The sequence below is a fragment of the Ochotona princeps genome, chromosome 15 (genome assembly GCF_030435755.1).
Source record: "Ochotona princeps isolate mOchPri1 chromosome 15, mOchPri1.hap1, whole genome shotgun sequence".
In the NCBI taxonomy this organism is placed as follows: Eukaryota; Metazoa; Chordata; class Mammalia; order Lagomorpha; family Ochotonidae; genus Ochotona; species Ochotona princeps.
Genome location: NC_080846.1, coordinates 31480114 through 31505552, shown reverse-complemented (window position 1 = coordinate 31505552; position 25439 = coordinate 31480114). Strand labels below are relative to the sequence as shown.

The following is a 25439-nucleotide window of genomic DNA, read 5'->3' as shown; positions in this document are numbered from 1 at the left end:
GGAAGACACTGCAGTTTTAAGAAAAAAAAACACTGGCTAGTTTCTTCATATCACTCCTGAGTAATGTCAAATTATTATTATAGCTCCTTCCATTTCCCATATTGTTGCTCAAACTTCCCCTAAGTGTTTGGTGCTGTTAAAACCTAGAGCATGTGTTCCATATTAGCTTCCTTCTTGTCACCAATGTCAAAACCAAGCAGAGCAACATTCAAGTCATACAATCTTAAAATGTGGCAGGAATATCCGTTTCTACTTTGGTGCTCTAGCCTAATATTCATATCCCAAACTATAGACTATGAAATCCTTCATAATAAAATCCATAAAAGTCTGACTATAACATACTGATAGAAAGAAACATAAAACAATAGCTTACAAAATCCACTCTCATGTTTACATCTTTTCTGTTGGTAATCTCAAAGAAACAAGAGCAACAACAAGCCACAGTGACCTCACTGTACCCTATGCCTTTGAAAAAGACGATTAACCTGAACTTTTAGTAATTTCCTCATTATGCCGCATTTTTCTAAAAAGAATATAGGATGAAATAGTAAATTATTATGCCTTTCAATCTTACTGTCTCTATATAATAAAGCACGTAAAATGAGATATGCAAAGTACATTATAGATTTCTAGTTTAAAAAGCTTAATACTTAGAGCCAATTAAATGTACAATTCATCAGCAGCAATCTAACACTATGGTGTCTACTCAGATAATCATATCATAACTGCTTTTCCTCAATAACAGGGTAATTTACTAATTAATTTAACAAATATTGATTGAATTCTAAATGCCAGGAAGTACTTTAGGAAATAAAACCATTTGTGAATGAAACAAAGTCCATTTTCCCATATAGCTAACGTAACGTTGTAATTGGAGAACGAGTTGATGATGGCAGTACACTGAATGCCATGAAAATGAATAAACAGGATAAACTGGACTAATTTTTTGAGAAATAAATAAGGTGTTTTCAAAGAGATCATTTGAAGAAAAAGTTATATAAACAATGACTGTTCTAGTTAACAAAAGGAACACATTGTAAGAATAGAAAATGAAGTTCAAAGGCCCTGAGAAGATATATATGGAGGACTCAACAACATTAATACAAATCTCTATAGAGTGTTCATGGTTTGAAGGTAAAGGACCTTTCTTGAAATATATGTTTAAAATTATTTATTTGTGAAGCAGAGAGACCGACAGGAGAGAGCCCCCACCAATTAGTTTGATCCTCAAATGTCCACAATGCCAGGAGTGAGAAACTCAGTAAAGATCTCTCACAGAATGGTAGGACCTAATTATAACACCACTGCCTCCAACCAAGGAGGAAATTGGGTGTCAAATATTCCTAATTACATGAAAAAACAATTGCTTTTCGAAACTCAAATAGACACATTAACATAATCAGAACATTTTATAAAGCTATTCTTCTTTCATTGTAGTAATCCATTTAGGTATATTCCTCATGAAATTCTATAGACTTAAAATTTGAATGTGTAGTAACAGAAGGATATATGTGTATGAACACCCATGAAGGGTGTTTTTTTGTTATATTATTGCTGCTCATGCTGAATAGAGAACTAGCCCTTGTTTTCTCATTTTACATGAAACACAGAGAGCTTCGTGGCACTAGTTCAGGCCCCAGCTGCCCACTACAGCCAGAGTTGAGTCAAGCCAAAATAAGTAGTCTTGGAACTCAATCTGTCATTTGGGTGACAGAGATCCATGTAGTTGAGTCATCATTGCTTCCTCCCAGGATGTACATTATCAGGAAATAGGAACGTGATCCCGGAAACTCCAATATGAGATGTAGGTGTCCCAAGTGGCAACTTAACCAATGTGTCAATTGCACACCCGAAAGTGTTTTCGTTTTAGTACACCACTGGGATCACAAATGGCTTAATATCACATTTTTAGTGATGACCTGTCTGGCATACTTTGTCTTTCACATTTTATTCTAATATTTTATAATATTTTAAACATCTAATCCTATTTCAAACCACATAATCCATTACATTCCTTTCCTTACACCTTTCTATTTAAAATTTTTCAAGGATCATTCAACACTAATCTCCTCAATAGTTACCTGGCTCAGCAGTATACTAATTTCACTATTCTGTAAACAATAACTTCTTAAGATATCTCACACTGATCCTTATTTTAATAATAACTCATACATTTTAAAAAGCATCTGCATTTTAGCCAGATATCCTATTAGAAAGAAAGATTAGTGGAAATCAGCCATTTAACAGTACAGTGATCAAGTGGAACAAAGATTTCAAATACCATTTCTAAATTCTGGCTTCCTTTAACTATTACATACATTATTTACTTCAACTATCATGTCACTGATTTTAATTTTCACTAATTGAGTTTTCTCAAATATTTTTAAATTTTTTTTTTTTTGGTTACACTGAGGAAGAAGTAAGTAGAGCACAGCAGTTTTCAAAAATTACTTGAGGGATATATGTTCCATTTTACCTGATGATCACAGAATCTGATGGAAAATTAAATGTTTGGATGGATGAGAGGGTGTATTTCAATTCAATATTATTAAAGAGTTACTTGAGGTATTCAGTAAGTTATTCAAGAAGAATTCACAGCTGTGATGTACTTGTATAATACAAAATATGAGATTTAAAATCATAAACAAAAGGCACACTTCTGATCAGTAAAGAAAGTTTCTTCCAACTTATTTTTCAAGATGCCTTTAATTAAGTTGTAAACTGTCAGCTTTTTATCATTACATGGGAATGAAGAAAATGGTTCAGGATCCTAAGGATGCTATGCCATTGGGTTTCCCTAATTGAAGTCAAAGATTTTATGCGCATGTTGAGAACAAGAGATCTGTGGAGCCTGCATGAGCAGTAGTTACACAGGCTAAGTCATTCATGGTAGAGCAAACAAGGCTGGTATTGCTGAGGGCTTTGCTTGTTACTTTGCTTGGTTTGATTTGGCTTTTCAAATTTCTATATTTAAAACAGCTGCAGAAAGAGGGAGTCAGAGTGATATTCATCTGCTGATTAATCCCCTAGCTGGCTGCACAGCTGGGGCTGAGCCAGGTCAAGCATGGAGGCTGGAGTTTGGAACTCCATCGTGGAATACAATTGGGGTCCTCCACATGTGTACAGAGACCCCAAGCATTTGAGTCATCCTACATGCTTTTTCAGGCATTTTAGAATGTACCTATACAGGAAATTGGGCAGCTGACACTCAAACAGTGCCCATATTGAAAGCAGGCACAGCAGGCAGCAATGTAACCAAATACCACCCACATTGCTCTCTGCTGTAGGGTTTTTTAAAAACTGCTTTATTATTGATATCACTATAGGAATCTTCAGGTCCATTCTAATTAAACTTCATACCCGGTGTGTTTAATCTCAATTCTCTAATAGAATGCAGGTGGAAAATGTTATAAGACATACATAATTCTACTACTATTCACATTTGTCAAAGTTGACCAGTAACTGAATATCTTTGTAACAGTATTCAAGAATTATTTTTCTATTTTGTTTTCATATTTTGATTTCTGTATTTTTTTGCTTCTCAGATACATATGTGGAATTTTCACTTTAATCATTCTTAACAAAATGTGTTTTGTACCAAATTCCAGAAAAAAAATGTCAACACTTCTTGTTTTGGTGACAACCAAAGTCAGTGGATAACATTTCTAAGAACAGTAAAGTGTATTTCCATGCACTGTTTTAAAATAAGATACTTTCCTATAAATTTCAGGAAAAGAGGGCCCAGCATGGTAGCCTAGCAGCTAAAGTTCTCACTTTGCATGAGTGGAGATCCCACATGGGCACCAGTCCAAGTCCCATAAGCCCTGCCTGCTTCCCATCCAGCTCACTGCTTGTGGCCTGGGAAAACAGTGAAGAATGGGCCAAAGTCCCTGCAACTGTGTGGGAGACCTGGAAGATGGAAGAGGCTACTGTCTCCTGGCTTTGGATTGCTCAGTTTTGGCAATTGGGGCCATTTGAGGAGTGAATCATCAGATGGAAGACCTTCTTCTCTCTCGCTTCCTCTTTGTATATCTGACTTTCCAATAAAAATAAATAAATAAATAAATCTTTAAAATTTTTTTCAGGAAAAGAGAAAATCGGCAAAATTTGTTTCAAAGTAGTCTCTACTCAGACATGTTTGCATGACCAAAATGCACATACACAAACATATGTGCACCCATGTCTTTACATCATATGGATGTGCACATACATTGAGAGCAGCAACCAGTTTTGCAGAAAGTTATGGTGTGGTAGAGTTTCATTGTTTGGTTGATCGCTACTAGAAACGTTATGTTATCACTTAAAACATCCCTAAATATTCCTCTTAACAATATTTGCCTAAATTACAATTTACAGAAATTTCTAACAAAACTTATATTTTCATTACTAGCAATAGCAATAATCAGATAAGGTTTCAGGATATCAAACACGAATGAGAAAAGTTCCTTTATTCCTAAAGAAAATAACAGTTCCCTGGGGAGGGATGGGGAGAATCCAAGTACCTATGAAACTGTGTCACATAATACAATGTAATCAATGAATTAAAAATAATAAATAAAAAAAAAGAAAAAAAAAGAAAATAACAGTTCCCAAGTACCTAAAGTTCTCTATTCGTAAAGATATCCATAGTAACAGATGACTGGACAACAAAGATAAGTTCACATTACTTGTGGGGAAATTTATAGGACTACCTGGTGGCCTTATTTACCTTATGACCCTAAATACAATCATATAGTTTTTCTTTCTTACTTTATAAGAATATATCATATGTCACTATTCCTCTCATTTCCAGGTAAAATGAAATAAAAGAACGAAGACAGATCCACCTCTATGATCTACTAAAGTGTTTTTGAACAGCATAGTGAATAAATTTTAGCTCAGTCATCTGTTTTACAAAGTTAATCTAAATAAACATGCCTTAAGTTCCCACAACCACCATTTAAATTTATTTATTTATTTATTTATTTATTTATTTATTTATTTATTTAGATTTATTCATTTTATTACAGCCAGATATACACAGAGGAGGAGAGACAGAGAGGAAGATCTTCTGTCTGATGATTCACTCCCCAAGTGAGCCGCAACGGGCCGATGCGTGCCGATCCGGAGCTGGGAACCTGGAACCTCTTCCGGGTCCTCCCATGTGGGTGCAGGGTCCCAAGGCATTGGGCCGTCCTCAACTGCTTTCCCAGGCCACAAGCAGGGAGCTGGATGGGAAGTGGAGCTGCTGGGATTAGAACTGGCGCCCATATGGGATCCCGGGGCGTTCAAGGCGAGGACTTTAGCTGCTAGACCACTGTGCCAGGCCCCCACCATTTAAATTTAAATTCAAGACTATTGTCAAGTGCCTTTCTTATGAACCCTATAATGTTGCACTTAGTGTACATAAAGAATTAAGCTATAAAATGCACTTGGTATCAGAGAACTAATTCTAATCATCAGGCAGTACTTTCAACTTTTGTGGGGCTAATTATGAGTTGATTGATTCATTCTGTTTCTGAATACATATTCACATAATATCAACTTGGTGCCAGAGATGATTCCAGACATGCATGTATTAGAGGTCAAAAGGAAAAAGACATTGACAACCGTTCAATTGGCTACTTCTCTCTTTAAACACCAGAGTCTTGCATAGGCGCCAGTTCGTGTCCCAGTTGCTCCACTATTCCCCTTCACAAAAAAATTGCCCCTCCCAACTCACTGCTTGTGGCCTGGAAAAGCAGTAGAGGATTGCCTGGAGCCTTCGGACTCTGAATCTACATAGGAGACAGAAGATCCTGGCTCCTGGCTTTGGATTGGCTCAGCACCAACCATTGCATCCACTCGGAGTGAACCCGAAAATGGAAGATCTTTCTAACTCTCCTCTCTCTCCTTCCAATAAAAATAAATCTTAAAAAAAGAAAGAAAAAGGCAGGGTCATTACCCTCATAAAACATACAATCTGAAATAACAGATATGCTATATAAAAAATATGTGGTATGATGCATAACAAATGAGAAGAGATTTTAAATAGGAAAGGCAAATGCTGACACTGAACTCCTATGATATTGAGGCATTACCCAGCCCTTCCTCTCTCTTCCTTATCCAATGACACTCCTTTGCCTGTCCTATATCAAAATGAATCCACTGAAATGAGAGTGACACAACTGAGGGAGTGGCCAGTATTTTCCACCAGAGTCTGTGTAGGGGAATTTTGGGTTCTGGTAGGGAAATTCAGGTCTGGGGTAGAAAGTAACTACCACTTAGTTACAACTAAAACCCACCTGGCCAGGATAAAAATTTCCTAATTTTGTCTGCATCACTGACCAATCAAAGGCCAGAAGCCCCATTGATCAACCAGGAAACTGGATACATGCTGAACACGCAATTCTCAGCTTAAATTTCAGCCTGTGCATTAACTTCAATCTTAATGTTTCAGCAAGCCAGGGAAATGTGCAATAGCTGCCCAGGTCTTTACTCTGGGCTTTGCAATAAATATCTATTTTCTTCCAGTGATTGGCTTTCTGTCCATCAAGCGTTCATTATTTGGGAGTTCTAATGGCAACACTTCTAACTCATCTGGAGTGTTCTCTCATTGGCCTATAGCCCTGCAGAAAGCTTACTGCAGTTGAGATTAGCCTGAAGAATTGTTATTCATATAAACTGTTGCCTCAACCATCATAGAAATTGGGTCTCACTACACAAAAGTTCTAAAAAGGCTTATTATGTAGAACGATGTTTGATAACAACACTCTATTCTACTGCATTCAAAAAAGTTCCAACAGTGAATATATGCTACTTTATATGTGAATCTTTTAAATTGAGCTAGAATGAGAATCAGAATGAATATGAAAAGCACTCAAAGTCATGCCATAAAAAGATACATCATAGAAAATTTCACCATCAGAGTTAGATGCATACAGTTGTGCCCTAATGCTGAGAAGAAAAAGAGGCTTCAGAGGTAAGAAAATTTTAACTTGACAGAACACTGATAAGGGAAAAAAGTGCAAAGGTAAACAAGATACAAGTAAGGCATGCACAAACCAGCTAGGGTGTAAGAACAAACCAACTGTCAGAGGCCCTAATCATGGGATTTAAATGATTTCCCTAAAGAGGACCAAAGAAGCACGTCATTATGCCCCATCTAAAAGATAAGTTAAACCAAAAGAATTTTTATAGCGATAGCTGATCCAATGTGTTTCAGAAATTGGAACTCCTTTCACTAGATTACCCTGTAAAACTCCCTTAAATAATTTTTATCTATTTTCCATCTCTATTATAAAATAAATAAAGGCCAAATTTCAATAAACTGGCTTTAAATGACTTTTCATTTGAAGTTAGAATGTCACTCCTTCCAAAGATTTGTGTTATGCTTCCTGTATTAAAATATGGCCCCTTATGGTTCAGGAGATTATATTTTCCAGTGACAGAATGTCAAAAATTTACCCAAAAGGTCCCTTCGAAGACTAAATTGCTACTGCTACATGGATGAATAATATACACATTAATGTAAATGAATTCAAAGAATCGTGGCAAAATGAAAATTGAAGAACCAGACATGTCAATATCTAAGCCAACAGATTGTAAAAGTACCTGGCAAAGCAATGCATTAGAAAAAAGAAAAAGAAAAACAAGACTTGTGGTCTTTTTTTACTTTAGGATAGAAATAGCTGAAATATTTATAAAGACTGCAGAGTTAAAGATCAAGTAGTGACTATAAAGAAGGAAAAATTAAGTGACCAAATAATTCTGATTATCTAGAAACTGTTGTCTAGCAGCCATAGCATGATTCCTGATGTATCTCCTAAAATCTGCTAACAAAGACCAATTCCCTGCAAATTTAAACAATTTCATTTTAATAATCCTTAGGGAAGAAAAAGTAACTTTGCCATAAATATATGTATTCTGAAATGCATCTTTGAGGCAGAAGTGTCTTTTTTCATTCTTTACATTTATTTTCTGTAGTATCTGGACAGTTGACAATACAATTCTTCCACTTTAAATATAAGCTTGCTTGGTTTTGCATGAATGGGAAAAGTTTCAAAGGTTTTCAAGATATTGATTTCTTTCAGCACAAGTGTTGGTTTGTCAAGTAAAAAGATTTTGTTAACCAAGAAACAAACTAACACAGATTGCTAGATGCAATATTTAATACCACAGAAATAAACATGATATATTATTCACATGTTTTTAACATGAGGATAAAAGGTCAATCTTTCACAACCTTAGAATTGAATGAGACAGACTCCTCCTTCATCCTGTCTCCATGCAGATCTTAAAATAAATAGTTGCTTTCATTAAGGAAACTTGCACCTGATTAATAAGGAGTCACTGGATAAGTTGTTTGCTGTTTTTAATATTAAAAAACACTTTTTTTAAATTTAAAAAGGGCACATATCATCAACAGTGATATGATAATTTCCTTTTGGGCTTTAATCTGTTGGTGAATGAAAACAGAAAACTGATCCTGGCTTTTTAACATTTTCTTTGATATCGTTTGCTTGGCACACCCTCTGGACCTCACTAGAAAGGATTACAGAGGGATTATTAATTTATTAAATGTTTTCTCCTTTCGTTCTGTCTCAGAGCAAAACATCAAGCCAAAGTAAACAGTTTCAAATTATTCAGCAGATCATATGCTGTGGCCACAGTGGATTTAGCATTAGTTATAGATGCTCCTCCAACTCTCTCTTCACATCCTCCAGGATTCTTCTGGCCATTATAAAAACAAATTTATAATGTTGACAAGCAGAACTGATTCAATGAAGGCAAGCTTCTTCATTACCTTTGTCATTAAACTTTAGATAATTAAAATGTTACACCAAATTTTCCTTTGAACAAAAGCCTCTTCAGAGACAACTACTGAACTGCTCTTCTCTATATATTTAATGCATTGAAGTAGTTTAATGACAAAAAAGAAAATTAAAAGACTTTGATGGTATTCATTACTCCAAAGACCCATGACCAGAAACACAATTCATTCTAAGGTGAATCTCACAACTGTGGAAATTTCAGAAGAGCTGTATTTGCCTGTTATTTAAAACAACTACCACAGTATTACCTTTAAGAAGTTAGAAAACACGTCAGAATTGTGACAGAAGAAAATTGCCTGTGTGTGTTGTCCTTCTTAACATTTGATGGCATTTATATTAAAGACAAAAACTGTTGAAATTTTATTTAATTATTATTCATGTTAATATTAGCATAAAGTAGTTTGAAGTATATATTTTAAATGGCTGAAAAGGATGAGCTTAATATTTATAACTGTGAAGTCCAATAAAGAATGTAAACAACTTTAAGGGTAATTACTTAATATTTCAGAAATTCTTTTTAGAACCTCCTCTAAGTTTTTGGCATTTTTTCCCATAACATTTCCCCTTCCCAATCACAGCAATGTAAAATAAACTAATTCTTATGATCATTTGTGCAAAGGATAACAGGGACTATAGGTTATGCATGCTATTATTTATTTAACAAATTGTTTGTGTCCAAGAGGTTAATTAGGCCATACGTCATTGGCTATTTAATGGTTTCCACTTCATTTTTCACAACATATAGGAACATCCAACATACACAACAACATTAAAATAACTTTTGAATTTGAATAACGCATTTTTAAGAGAAATACACAAGCTGCTTTTACTAGTACACTTAACCACAATGTAAATATCATTTAATATTGTTGTCTCTAAGCATCACAGATGTTAGATGATATTAGAAAGATTGGACAAAAATTCACAAAACTTCTGTTCAGATTTAGTTAAGCAAGCAGACATCCTGTTGACCTGTGGATTATGATCATCTGTACAGACAGAGGCAAAAAAGAAGTACATTCTTCTTCACTTGAGAAAGAATCCAATCAATGATATTCTTGTAATAATGTATATGTAGTTTTGTAATCACTTGCTAATTTCTGCCTCTATTACATGGGAGACAAACATGGCTATGGCTTCAAACTGAAATTCTGTTGAAGAACATGAATGCTCAGGTGAAATGTCATGCTGACAAAGACAGGAATTAACATTTTGTGAACGCTAAGCCCTGAAAGAACTCTTCTGCATTTCTTTACAAACATGAATTAAATGAATATTGTAGATTACAGTCAAATAATTCAACATGATCCCATTCACCTAGTCTATGAAGGACAGTTTCTATCCTCATGTCCTTTATTTATTTTATGGACAATTAAAACAGTTTAACTAACGGTTACTGAAATAGTAATACCACTGCCATTCAAAATCATGTGAGACACTGCCAGCAACCCTCCCCATTTGCTCTTAAAACCATATGGAGTTCTATTTAAAAAAAAATTAAACCTGACTTTAGCCATTCACATCAGCACCTGATATTTGACAGCAAGAGCTAACTGTATTCTAGTTGAATGTTAAATGCAGACTTGGGTGTATTGTATTTCACTCAAATAAAATAATGCCAATAAAGCCCCAAGTAGCAGTCCTTTAATGAATAATGGCAATTTGTTCCCTTTACCCAGAAAACATTAAAGAACAAAGAAATATAGTTCAGCAACTAGAAAAATGAACATTCATGTTTTTATTTGGATACACACGATTGCCTGCTTTGGTTTCATGCACTTTTGGAAATTGTTATAAATGAAGTATGAAAAAATATGTTATTTGTGACAGCCCAGACAATAGAAAATGGCCACAGTAAGTCTAGGTCTTCTGAAACATTTCTGGGACATGACTATAACAACCTTCACCATAACCTTGGGTTCTTTGAAGGTCCTAAAAGTGGAGTAGGAAGGCCTATATCAAAGAAATATCTCATTTTGAGATGAGATCTTGTTTCAGTTTCTGTACATGGAAAAAACTGATTCTGTTCCTACTAGGTGGAATGCGGCTCTTTCCTGGTTGGAACAACATGGGCTGTGGCTCTTATTGGCTGAGTAGTTTAGAGTGCACAGTGCTTAAACTGATTGGGTATCCATGTGCCATGTCACTATGCTCGATTGTATAATTTGTATTGTGCACGGATATAAGCATGATTGGTTGAATGGATTGGGTACTGGTGCTCCATACCACTACAGTTGATCGATTCATCTGTATTGTACACTAAGGTGAGTTTAGTCGACTGAATGATTCCTGTCATATACCAATGTTTTATTAGTTGATTGGATGAGTGTTACTTAAAAATCCCTAAATAGGATGGTCGGGGCTGTGCTCCTCTTCCACTTGCAGTGGTATGGGATAGTCCACTCGTCAGTGAATAAAGATTCCTGAGCTTCTTAGGTCTGTGTTCGACTCATTTTTGGGATAGATTTGGTCTATTCACAACATTATTATTCAAACATAAGCAACATTTTCAAAGAAGTTCCCTAATTTTTAAACATTAAACATGATAAAAAGTTTAAACAATACAAACTATAAATATTGTTTGTTGACACGTATGTTTTAATTTACCATATCTAATGTACCCATGAGTATATATTACAGAGAGAGAGAGAGAGAGAGAGAGAGAGAATAAGAGAGAGAGCAAGCACACATATGTGCCCACAATTCCCAAACTCCAAATTTCCTTTTCTTTCTGGGGAGGCAATAATCTGTTACAGTTTTCTTATGTATGCTTCTAGAAACAGTTTATACATAAATATGTTCACAAATACAAGGTCATATTTAATGCAGTTGATTGAAAAATTAACCACATGTTCTATACTTTCTCTTCACACTGAATATAGTTACGGAATAATTCATAATTAATATATGTGTATCTACCACAGTCTCTTTTAACATTAAAGGGAATGTATTTAAAATGTGCTTGAGTTACTAGGAGAAATTGATTTAATTTGCTATGAACTAGCATTGACCACAAAAGAATAATGAAAATAGTGATAACGGGAATAATAGAAGAAAAGGAAATATAAGAATTATGAAGTATTCAGGGTTCAAACTCAGGACAAAATTATCACTTGAAATATTTTCTTGAAAAGCAAAGATATAGCAAAAATTATCATTTAGTGTCAACATTCTTAAAACACTGTTATTTCAAAAGACTCCCATCTGATTTTCCTTAAGCCTACAAAATTACTTATTCTGTCATAAAACCCCTGACCTGGGTTCAGAAGCCGTATCTCAAGTGACTATAGATTTCTCTTAGAAAAAAATGGCTAATATTAAGACAGTAGTTATTTGTTACTTTGTTTTTGAAACATATTTGCCTTAATATTTTCAGGGCATTACAATAAGGTTACTAAGGTGAAAACTTGGAAACATAAGTCAATTGCAAAGGAACTTTATGAGCATGATAAAATGTACTAAAAAAAAGTGCATGAATTAAAAGCCTAAAGAGAGATCTGTTAGCTTTGATAGTGACTCTATTTTTCATTCTGTGTGAATGAAATAATTTCAGCATGAATGACATGCTCTTAACTCATTAAGAAATGCAATACAGATCTAGTCTTTCTATATCTGTAATGAAAATAAATTAGAGGCAATAGCTGATAACATAATACCAGTTGGTTAACATAAAATGCTTCATGTGTTTAGGCCGAATTAGAGTTATCATCCAGGGCAGCTAATCTGCTAAGCCTGGCATAGCTAGTCAAGTACTTCACAGGATTTCATTTGGATTGGGCTTTGGGTAGAAGAACTATTGTAATATGGATAAGCAGGCTTATATAGCAAGATTTGCTTTTTAGAATTTTTTCCTGGGGTTTCACATGATTTGTGAGCATGTACTTTCCCTGAAGAAAAGTGGTCAGACTGAAATGAAAGTGCAGAAGCTCCCCTGGTTCTGGAAGTTGAATTCCCATAGTGTGAAAAACCACAATGAGATAGTGTAACAAAATACGACTGTGAGTTCCCATCTGCCTTCAACAGGATTGTTTTCTCACCAGTATTTCTGGTAAGTCTCTATTAAGATGCTGTAAGTATGCAAACAGCTGGATGTTTATGTATTAACTTTAACGTGGTGGCTCTAGGCATCACACTTCCGTAAAACTTGCGCAGTTGGAGGCACCTTTAGAAACCTTAATTAACAACACAGTCCTCAACAAACACTTCCTGGAACATATGTATTTTGAGTCAAATTCTTCATCCGTAGGGAATCCAATCTCTCTGATGCCTCTGATCTCCCGTTTTCATTTTTCTTTTCATGTTTTTAACCTCCCATGAATAGCAAATTTTTTTCAATTCATACTCTAGAGCTTAAAGCATTGTATTGCACTTTACAATATGGATGATGAATAACTTTTTTGAAATATTATAAGTGATTGTGTTTTATTTCATAAGCCACTGCCAAAAGTAAAAATCTCAGGCCAGATTGCTAAATCCCTGGGAACTCTCTTACAAAAATGACCCTTTGAAATTCTTAAGTCCATGGAATAAATGTGGATTATATTTTGTCTCAAATCCAAAAAGTATTTTCCATTCTTGGCAAACCGTATGGACAGCATTAGGTACCTAATGTGAACTTCCGTTTCATTCATGTAATATCAGCTCATACAAACACACTGAAAATGTATAAGGAAATAAAACAATAGGATTCATAATGCTGTTTCATACAAACATAGCCATTTCTATGGTTATTTCAAACATGATATAAAGGGTCTTTTTGCATCCACAGATTTAATTTACATAATGCGGATTTTTTGTTATCTCTGGATTGCAAACATGTTTTTAGATTGCAATGTTTAAATTTTTCAGAATTATACTAACATATTTAATTTCTGAGAGAACAAAATTACATTAAGCACACTATTTCTAAAATGTTATATTTTCTTGGTCATGAAAGAGTCAAAGAGATAAAATTAATCATCCAAAATTCAGATAAAATTAACTGGTAACTGCAGCAATATGTTAATATTCATCATTATGAATATTGATAAATACTTGTTAGAAGTTATCTGGGTGTGCATTTAATTGCAGGATTAATGAGACTTAATAAACAGTTTCAACATTTCTATTTCATTGGGCTATCACCACTAAGAATCACAAAAACTACAAATACCACATTGTTTTAAAGAAAATTAAAACCAAAATCTTAGAGAATATAAAAGTAGGCATAATTTGCTAAAGATTCATGTTTATTCAGGCACAGATAACAACTTGTCTACTTCTTTAAAAAAAATCTGTGAATGTCACGTAAACTGCCCTCATTTTAGATATAAAAGATTCAGATTAGAGGTGAGATTAAATAACAAACTCCTCTCTCTAAATGGCCTGATTGGAATTTTTAGTTAGGGGAAACAGTCTGATATCCATTTTCATGTTGGAATTGTTTTCCAAATTTATAAATGTTACTTAGGTTTGAAACTTCATTCACTGTCATCTCAAATTATTCAGATGAATGCATTTATTGTAAAAAAAAGTCAATGAAAATTGATAAAAATCATTTCAAATATGATACTGCTAACTGAAATCCAAACAATCAGTGTATATTAATTCTTATCTTGTTTTTCTCCCAAGTAAGTCTTAACATTCATAATCTCTCAAGGCCTCTAATTAAACATAACTGCTTAATTTTTTATTCCAAACCATTCAAATATTAAAATGCATAATTCTGGGCCCGGCGGCGTGGCCTAGCGGCTAAAGTCCTCGCCTTGAAAGCCCCGGGATCCCATATGGGCGCCGGTTCTAATCCCGGCAGCTCCACTTCCCATCCAGCTCCCTGCTTGTGGCCTGGGAAAGCAGCCCAGGACGGCCCAATGCATTGGGACACTGCACCCGCGTGGGAGACCCGGAAGAGGTTCCAGGTTCCCGGCTTTGGATCGGTGCGCATCGGCCCGTTGCGGCTCACTTGGGGAGTGAATCATCGGACGGAAGATCTTCCTCTCTGTCTCTCCTCTGTATATATCTGGCTGTAATAAAATGAATAAATCTTTAAAAAAAATGCATAATTCTATGATATCTGAACATGTTCAAAAAAATCCCATTATATTCAAATATGATTTAGAAGAGAAATGTAGTTACCTGTAGCTTTTCTCTCACAACTTTACAAATTTGCGACTTTGTACTTACAAGCATTGTAAAACAAGTGAACAGTCAGTGTTATTTTTACTCTTATATTTCATTGCAATAGTATAAAACTATTATTTTTGGAGTTTAATTTTAATTCAATGATTGAGTTAAGCAGCATGTAATATAAATTCAAATAAGAGCATACTTCCAAAGTATATTTTGATTCACTAGAGCCAAGGCAACAAATAACAATTGGACTTCATGAATAAACAGCCCTCCAGGCTAACAGCCATAATGTAGAATTTATGAGTCATTTATCAGAACTTCTTTCCAATTTTTATCATTTCATGAAGTATTAATTATTGTCAGATATAAGTAGCTACAAGTTTTAAGAATATTAACAGTGCAAGGACAGAAAAATCTGCACAGCCTATTTTTCTTTCACTAATAAATAGTGTGAGCCTTAATATTTAGTATAAACTCATCAGTAAAAGAATTAATTATGCTTACACAGTGCTACATTTCATTTCACAGCACATGCACAAGAATAAAATGAATTTCTAAAAAGTTGTATTAAAGCGACGACAGTAACACTCCAAAACTCATAAAAATGCTACATACGACAGCAAACATTCTAACATTTATTATAAAAGTGAAACACTTATCTACCAATTATACAACAATATATAGCACACCATGAAAATGCAGTGGAATTAAAGAATCAAAGATTTATTTTCATTACTTTATTTTATTTTGCTCATGAAACCGAAGGTTAACAATCAGACTAAGGTCAGCTAGGAGATCCTTCTGGTTGGGTTCACAATAGGCATCTGCAGCGTGCTGGAAGTCCATGACACATTCTGATGCCTGCATTAGCTAGCTTTGGTTGGCACTTTGGATCACATATCATTCATTTTCCAGTCTGTGTGCTTGGTATGGGATTCCCATAATGAGCAGCAAGAGAAATAGCTATACAGCTTGTAAAAACCTAGGCTCAGAGCTCAAGCACCATCTCTTCAAACGCATTCCATTGTTCAAAGGAAAATACAAGCTATTTTACTGAGCTGTATTTGAAAGACATAGTATCAGAGAAGGAGGAGAGACAAAGAGAGAGAAAGAACTCAGATCTGCTGATTCACTCCCTGATTGGCCATAACGGCCAGGGCTGGGCCAGATGGAAGCGAGGAGTCTGGAACTCCATCTTGGTCTCCGATGTGGTATCAGGGCTATGAACTCATGGCATCTTCCGCCACGTTTTCAATTACGTTAGTAGGGAGTTGTGTCAGAAAAAGACTTACATTTAAAAGAGGCACAGTCAGGACTTGAAGCAGTGTAAGCCAGGCCCTCTTATTCATTTTACCTACATATGAAAATCACACACTTAGGGCAATTACAATCGTATAATAAGAAAACCCTCCACTTGTGGCACTGAGATCCAATGAGTATTGGTTAGGGTCCCAGCTGGTTTACTTCCCACTCTGTTCCCTGTTAATATGCCTAGAAGGCAATGGAAGATAGCCCAAGTGCTTGGGCTGCTGTACACATGTGAGTGACCTGGAGGAGCTGCCAGGCTGCTGGCTACAGACCAGACCAGTCCTGGCTGTTGCAGCCATTTAGGGAGTGAACTAGCAGATGGAAGATTTCTTTCTCTCCCTGTCTCTCTGTTTTTCCCTAACTCTGTCGTTCAAATAAATAAATCATTTAAAAAAAAACCCACAAGTATATATTGGGAGATCATCTGCTATCCCTTTACACTTTCAAGATTCTATATTTGAGGACACAGATTTTGAAACATGTACAACCATACTGAACTGATGTCACTGTTCAATAAAAATTTAGCATATCACATAAGCTCACAGTAATGAGAATTTCTGGGACTGATTCAGTGGCATAACAGCCTAACCCCCCTACTGTAGCACCAGCATCTCATATGGGCACTGGGTAGAGTCATAGCTGCTCCATTTCCCTTGCAACTCTCTGCTTGTGGCCTGGGAAAGCATTAGAGAAGACCCCAAAACCTGGGGACACTGCAACCATGTGGGGAGGTCGTAAGAAGCTCCTGGCTCTGGATTGGCTCAATTTCAGCAGTTATAGCCATTTGGGCAGTGAACCAGTAGATGTAAGATCTTTCTCTCTTTGTATCTCCTTCTGTCTCTCAAATCTAAAATCTGCCTTTCAAATAAATAAACAAATTTTTAAAAATAATGGTGAGGGGGTTGCAGAACTGACCCAGCAATTACAACCACCAACATATGCATAGCCTGATTGGGGCGACGGTTTGTGCTGGACCCTATACTGGCAAGCACACACAAGAATCTGGTCTGGGATCACTTCAGATGAAATTTCCCCAATTGAACTGACTGTGGAGTGCATGTGTCAAGGATGAGCCTCCTCAGTGGCTCAGATGGAGCAGTGGAAAGCATATCCAGGTGCACACGGAGGATATGTTAGTACATTGGAGCCTGCACAGAACACCTGGTACCAGAACAGAGGACAGAACAAATTGATCAACTACCCCAGCCAAGTGTTGACAGTGAAAATCTGGGCAAATGGAGACTCTAAGGCGGACTATGTCAGCCGGTGGATTCTGAAGAGATTTCATCGTGCTTGGAATGGCGAGACTGGCAGCAATTTAGAACAGCTGAACTATCAAAACCGCTTGAGCAGTGCCCTCAGAGCATGCCCCACATCGGGACCCTGCAATGGTTAGGAGGGTTGATGTGGCTTCTATCTTCATCTCTCCCCTTCCCAGAGTCAGGAAGGAAAAAAGAGAATGGTCTTACCCACTTTCCTGTAGATCTTGATCCTTTGACTCCTAATCAACTATGTAAAAATCATCAAAATAAAAAATAATAAAATAAAATAATGAGGAGGATTTGGATCTTGGATCACTGATAGAAGCATCAGAGATGATATTTATGGCTAAGGAATTCTTAACAGTGGATAAGCTCTGTCAAAACCATAGGCAGGAAGACACATGAATCAATAGCATAAATGCATAACATGCCTTTATTTTTGATGTCTTTATTTGTAATGCAACAAAAACTCTTACTACATATACTGTAGTGCATTAGAGAACTCTCAGGAAATAAAAATATGAGTCAAATAATCCTCTCACTAAATTAAGAAGATAAATGATAATTTCCATTTCATTCAAATTAGTGGAATACTGAATGATTGCCAAGACTACAACAGTGCTCAGAAAAAAATGTCAGTGTTTAGGAAGGACTATCCACCCACAAAAATCAAATAGTTTATGATGCTTATGTGATCCCCCTAAGAAATTCAAAACCGATGAACTATAGTCAATTAGCACACAGAACACACGCAACACATATGTGTTGTAGCCCATGTATCAAATCGAATAGAAATCACATTAAAGTCTAGTTTTTGGCCTCATAATGATCTCTCTCCTTTTACCTGGGTCCTACCCTCTAAAATACAGAGCAACGATGAAACATAAATTTCCTAGTATTTCAGAATAAAAGACAAACATAGCACACATTTTGTTTAACAGTTAAAGGGGTATGTCCTTATCTTTCATGCCACTGCCACTATACCTGTTCCAAATGTTTAGTAAATCATGTTGTCTGTGAACAATAGTATGAGCTGATTATTCAATATTTGCAGTGCAAGACAAAGTCTCTGTCTCCAGCTAGACTACATTTAGCAGCGCAAAGGTTGTGGATTAAAGTATGCTGAGTACAACTGGACAGAGAGTAAAAATCCTTCAGTAATATTTCCCATTAAACTATTTTGGGAAAATCTTAGAAGTTACTCTACAAGGTGGATCTTACATCCTTTCGGTTGCTCAGTTTTGCAGCTGGTAGCAACAGTCACTGCTTTAACTCAGAGCAGTGTTGTTATTTTAACATGGCTGTTTCTATTTATAATGTTACACAATCCAGTTGGTTCCTTCTTCCTCCCTGTCTGAAACACAGTTTACAAAAAAGAAACCACAGTCATTACATAAATGCACTGCCAGGAAATCCAAGTGTTATTTTCTGGTGAAATGAAAAGACCCTCACCTTAACTTGTGTATTACTCATCCTAAATTGCATCTGCTCTTTGCACCACTTTCTCCTGGCAAAGAAAGTGCTCTGAAGTTTGACTGTGTTCATGAGAAGGCCGTTTTTTGCTATTCTAGCAATTCATGTGGTTGTACAGATGTCCTGCAAATGAAAGCCTGCTGCACAACAGGAAGCACCCACTGCCAAGCCCTTTGGGAAGCAGCAACAGATCCACAGGAGGATCCAGGTGGCAAGACGTTTGAACAAAAGCATTACACAGCAGCATTTGCAAAAAAAGAAGTCAAAAGACAGACATTGAGATTTACTGAAACTCTTCATTCAGTGCAATAGCAGCTGCACCCACTGGCTACGTTCCTACAAGTCAACACTGTGACGGGGTTGGCGTGGGGGAGAAACACAGGAACTCTGTTCCCTAAGCCTTGCATGCAGCAGAATGATCACAGATTAAACATCAAAGATGTTCTTACAACTTCTTAAGATTTAATTACCAACTGAGAAGAGAAAGGGAAACCTCAGTGCTTGCGATACCCACTCCGTGGTGCACATGTTCTCAAGCAGAATGAGGAGGAAAAAAGCATCAAGAAGAATGAATTACAGATAAAGTCAGCACTTCCTCCATTTGTTGTTCTAGGAGTTCTTTCCTGCTTAAGTTTGTGCTAGAGTGCCTTGCAGATGAATTATGTCTTTCCACCCTTGCAATTTGCTCATCTTGAGTCAAACCAATTCATGAAGGCTAAAGAAAATGCTGCTGGTGCCCAAGGGAATTAATTTTCTTCTAAGGATAAAGAGACAAAATGTGGTACACTTTTTCTCCCCTGAATTTAAAATGTTGTGTTGTCTTGAAAACAATTGTCCACATTTAATAAAAACAGAGAAGGAAAATAGGGGACCTGAAAAAGCCCATTTTCAGAATGCAAGATGTTCACACATACAAAGCCTCTGATACTTTTGGCTGTAAACAGATTCTCTTTTCCTCTTTGTATTCCTCCAAACATCCTGTCAATGCTGTTTTGTGAACTTTCACCTGGCCTACATTCAGTGTGTCTTATGGAGTTCCCAAGAAGAAAAGATGCAAAGCATTCCAGGGTGTAGAGAAAATGAACTCGCAATATAATTTTATTCAATTCAGAGACCATTAGCCAGCATCAGGAGGGGACCTTTTTAATAGAGAAATGACCCAAGAAAATAGTGGTGGAAGTGGTGTCTTTTAAGCACAACTTAGGTGAGCAAAACAATGGCTAACAATCAGCGCCAGGAAAGTGATAAGGCCCATCAGAAGGCCACAATTGTAATCCCATCTAGCTCATTATCAAGGCATAAATAGCCATTCAACAGGTATGACTGGTAATTTCTCTCCGTTTTTAGCATAAGGGAAAAAGTTAGAAGGCTGAGAATGTACTTCTGTCTTGAAATAAGAACTTCCCTTTGTCTCTTACCAACATAATTACTATCCCACCTAACCTAATTCTCACCATAAAGCTACAGTTAATGATCTGTGATTATTTTATAATTTACTGTATAGGAATAAAATGGTTTATCTTTTAATGTAATTATTGTTAATAACCCTTGTCTATATTCCCCCGTAACTAGGGTTTGTTTTTTGTTTGCTCATTCATTTGAACTTTTCACATATTGAACTCTTCTTTAGTGAACAATTTAGTCTTTTAACAATAATGGTTAAAACATTATCTCAAACAAACTTTTGAACAGAGAAGGATCTGATATTGCAAAACTCTGTGCCCTTTGTCATGGATGAAGTTGAAGTACATTTTCTGCTCTCAAGTGAAGCAATGCTCTCAGCTAAGGAACCCTATCCTTCCCATATCTCCCTGGTGGTCATTCAATCACAATTGGTTCCAAGATCCATAAACTTCGGTAATTTTTATTGTGCCCTGAATTCTAAAACTAGCATTGGATACATTTATTGTCTTTTTTTTTAAATTAATACACTCAAGTTTAAAAATACCAAAATAAAAGAGAAAAAATCCCTTTAAAAGATGCCAACTTATATCTAAAATTTCAACAGATAAGGGAAGTTTCTTTTTCACATAAAATCTTCTTAGAGACATGATGAAAAATAACCGTGGTGAATACAACAAGTGGTGACTTGTGCATATGTTTCTTCTAGGAGATAAAACTGTTCAGTAATGAAAGAAATGCACTGGATCCTTTTAAATGCAATAACGAAATCTGAAATAAAGTCATTCAACACCAGCCACAAGCAGGAAGCTGGAAGGGAAGTGGAACAGCCTGGATTTGAACCAGTGCCGTTATGGGATCCCAGTGCAGGTGAGGTGAGGACTTCAGCCATTTGGCTACCACACCATGCCTAAATCATGATTTTGATTATAACAGTCATTCTAATTTCAAATTGGAAGAACTCATAAACAATGTGTATAATGATATAGGTGGAAGGCACAGGAGTTATGCTATGATGCTCTAAGGCTCAATGAAACAACCACTCCATACATTTATATTATGGATGATTAAGCATGTCCATGAATTGTATATGCATTTATGTGTATGAATATATTCACTCCCCTCAATGAATAAACATTCAATAGAAACACATAAAAATAAAATATGATTAAATCCAAATAGAAGAGATGAATGAAGAGAGGAAAAATAAAATATTATGAAAATTTATTTTGTTATTTTTAAGATCTACCAAGGAAAGAGTTGCTACACACACTCTAGAAACAGGTGATGAGAGCCTGCTGAGCAAATATCTGCTCATGCTTTGGGCACTGTCACATTGTGGGTGTGCTTTTCAACATTTCCATGTTTACTTGCTGCCCAAAGAAAAGAGTATTAAAACTTCAGACATTTTAAGAGTTGATTGAGCCATGAGGGTACAGTCTTTGTGGAACCTTGGAAAGGAGCTTGAGAGATGAGGTTCTTTTCTGCTCCTTTACTGTGTGAGGACAAATTCTTCTGTGACAAGGTGCCATGTTGGAGGCAGAGACCTAGCCTTTCCCAATTATGAAGTTGACACCTTGATCTTGGAACATGTCAGTCTCCCAAACTGAGAGATTAACATTGCTTGTTGATAAACTACCCAACTGAGGTGTTGTGCTGTAATAGCAAAACTGGTCCAAAACAGGCACTGATTAAAACACAACCACCAATTTAGTCTTCATGCTTCCACGTATCAAAACTTCAGAATGCAATTTGTAGTTGACCTTCAGCAACAGAACAAACTTCACAACAGAGACCTTATGTACCAGTTTTTCATATAACTTCATGCTATTAATCCCATCCTTTTTGGATATGGGTTTCAAAATTAAAATGTTGAAAGTGTGTTTTTCAATTCTATTAATTTTTTTTCAAATAGAGCCACTTCCTCCTTCCTAAAGGCAGGAGACATTGTCTATATAAAATTGTTATTGTCACAAGTAGCAGAAATCTGTTTAACATATTCCAAACCTACCATAAATGTCATGACTGCTGAGAATCTGAATTATAAAGAATCATGCCTATTGGAGATAGTAATAGTAATATTATCATACAAAAAGAAACATAGATTACCAAAGAGTACATGTTATTGCAAGTATCTTTTTCATGTCTACAATGTCATCAACACATTAATATAATGCTATTGGGATATTTATATACTTAAGTATATGTTTAAATCTAAATCTACATCCACACACATACATACAATGCCATGGAATGACAATTATGCAATAAATATTTAACGATCGATTAAATGATTAAATAAATGATGAAGAAACACAAAACTCAACCAGGACTAATCATGTCACCCAGAAATGTTAACTAGAAGGATTTAAATGTAACAAATAGAAATAGGTGAATGTTTAATCAGAGAAAAACAGCTGAGAGAATATACTGTTGGAGATTATGATCAACTTTGTATTCTTTGGAAGATGGCAATGTGGATATCAAAAAAGCCAACCAAAGATGAAAGGAAGTGTCATAAAAAGCAGATGGTTTGAAAAAAAAAAAAGACGTGAAATAGGATCCAAAAAACATGAGTCAAAATAAGAATAACCCGAAGGATTCTGGAAAGAGTAACACTCTGTCTAAATTCAATAAATTATACAAAAGAATACAATGAGATTACAATTACAAATGTGAACAGTCATGAACACTAATACCTCATATACTTTTAGAGTCCAAAAATTAAGCAACTTAATTTTTTAATTGTCTTTTAAACTATTATTTACAATATTGAGAGGGATTGTCTTTTAAACTATTATTTACAATATTGAGAGGGATGTGCCATTGTTAGGATGCACAGTGTCAGGAATGGAGGAAGGTGGTAAGGACATGGTTCAGGTATTTGTTTTTCTCTGTGTCTACAGGGGAGGAGAGGAGAACAGGGAGGCTGCTCCTTGCTATCAAACTACATTAGTACCCCATGGATGGGAAAGGGTATTTGACAAGGCCTTACTGCTTTCCCAGGCCATAAACAGACAAGTGAATGGGAAGTAGAGCATCTGGGACATCAACAGGCACCCATATGGGATGGCAGTGCTTGCAGGGGGGAAGGATCAGCCAAGTGAGCTATCATACTCGGCCCCAGTAACCTACTCTTGAGCAAGGAATTAGTCTCTGGCTCAACACATATAGGTAAGAATTAATCAGCCATTCCCCTTGATTCTTAGACACACAGCTAGAATAAACCATTTAGCCCTCCATACAATAAGCTATTGTCATGTGACTGAATTCTAACCATTGGAATTGTGAAGATGATGTGGAATTGCCAAGTTTCAAACATTAATAACCTTTCAGGTTTTCTCTCTTTGACTGGTGACTGGGTTTAGGTGGGATAATGAAACCCTGATTGGAAGGAATCTGGATTACATTGTTATCCATAACCATCTGTCATTAAATACTTCCTTATATAGATATTTAGTGTTTGCAGGCCATGCAGTCTCTTTTTAAGTGTTGTTGCCATTAAAAAAAACCACCACAACAACAAAACAAAAAACAACAGCCATGACAACATGTATTACGTATAACATATCATGCGATATCTGTATTCCAATAAAAAGCAGCAGGCTACATTTGGCTTGCGGGCTCTAGGTTGTCAGTGTTGAACTGTATGGGGTCTTAACAGGGACGTGTAGAGTAAGTTTCTGCTTATTAAACTACCTAAGGTTTACCTGTGATAAAAATTGGCACTCTATTAGCTAGTACAATGTCATTCTAAATATATGCAGTTCTAGTGCATTTCATTTTGAAAAAATTGAAAATCTACCCACCCAACATTTTCAGAATTTAATGAAGGCAACCTTTGCAAGATCAAAATAAGGCAATGAGAATAGATATCCCATTGATTTTGCTTATGTTTTCATAATATTGCATATTGCATAAACATTGCATTGTTTTACTAGGAAAAGACTAGTTTCTGCCAGAGACTCTTAATCTGCTGGCTTTTTCTCCAGTCAGATTTTTTTTTTTTAAACCATTCAATGATTTTCACTGTGAAAGTTCTGACATGTAACTAATGAACTCTCTCACAGATACTGAAATTTCTCTATTATTCCCAGTGCCCAGTAAGTCAAAGAAACACACTTTAACGGAAGAAAAAAAATATGGGAGGAGGAAGAGTTCAAAATTAGTTTAATGCTCCTGGCAAAAATCCATATATTTCTTTGTTCTATTATATGACTCAATGTCCATAAAGAAAAAACAACGTGTTACTCTTGACTGTGGTTTATGCATTGTTTGGAGGAGAGGGGAAACAAAGAGAGAGACAAAGTGGGGACATGGAAGTCAAACAGGTCTGAACCAACGTGGACACTTCAGCTCCACTCCAACATATCACCAAGCTTGATTTCTACATCTGCTTAATTGAAATGATTAACTGAACGGAACATTCTACAAATGAGAAGTAGTAACAACTGCATTTTTTTTAAGATTTTTATTATTATTATTGGAAAGCCGGATATACAGAGAGGAGGAGAGACAGAGAGGAAGATCTTCCATCCGATGATTCACTCCCCAAGTAAGCCGCAACGGGCCGGTACGCGCCAATCCGATGCCGGGACCAGGAACCTCTTCTGGGTCTCCCACGCGGGTGCAGGGTCCCAAAGCTTTGGGCCGTCCTCGACTGCTTTCCCAGGCCACAAGCAGGGAGCTGGATGGGAAGTGGAGCTGCCGGGATTAGAACCGGCGCCCATATGGGATCCCGGGGCTTTCAAGGGGAGGACTTCAGCCGCTAGGCCACGGCGCCGGGCCCTAACAACTGCATTTATCTTCAGTTTTAGCTGTCAAGTGTTGCCAAGTTAGCAATGATCATTTCTAACTCAACTGTACATTTCTGTGTGGAGAAGATACTTATTCTCAAGTCTTAGGACATTTTTGATTTCTGATAGTGAATCCCAATGTTTATAACTTCTTTTACTAGATTTATGCTTCTTCAACTGTGGAGCTTTATGCTGCATTGAAAATTCTGATCTCCCACACCTTCCCTCTCCTCTACATTTTAGAACTCTACCCCTTAACTGGATCTTCCCATGAATCATTGCATCATTTTTCTTAAACA

The 25439-nt window shown here is 36.1% G+C and overlaps 1 protein-coding gene across 3 annotated transcripts in view; it reads right to left on the bottom strand.

Moving 5' to 3' along the window:
- Positions 1-25439, bottom strand: part of NAV3 (neuron navigator 3) — a 727630-nt gene that overhangs the window by 284794 nt on the left and 417397 nt on the right. The window lies entirely within an intron of this gene.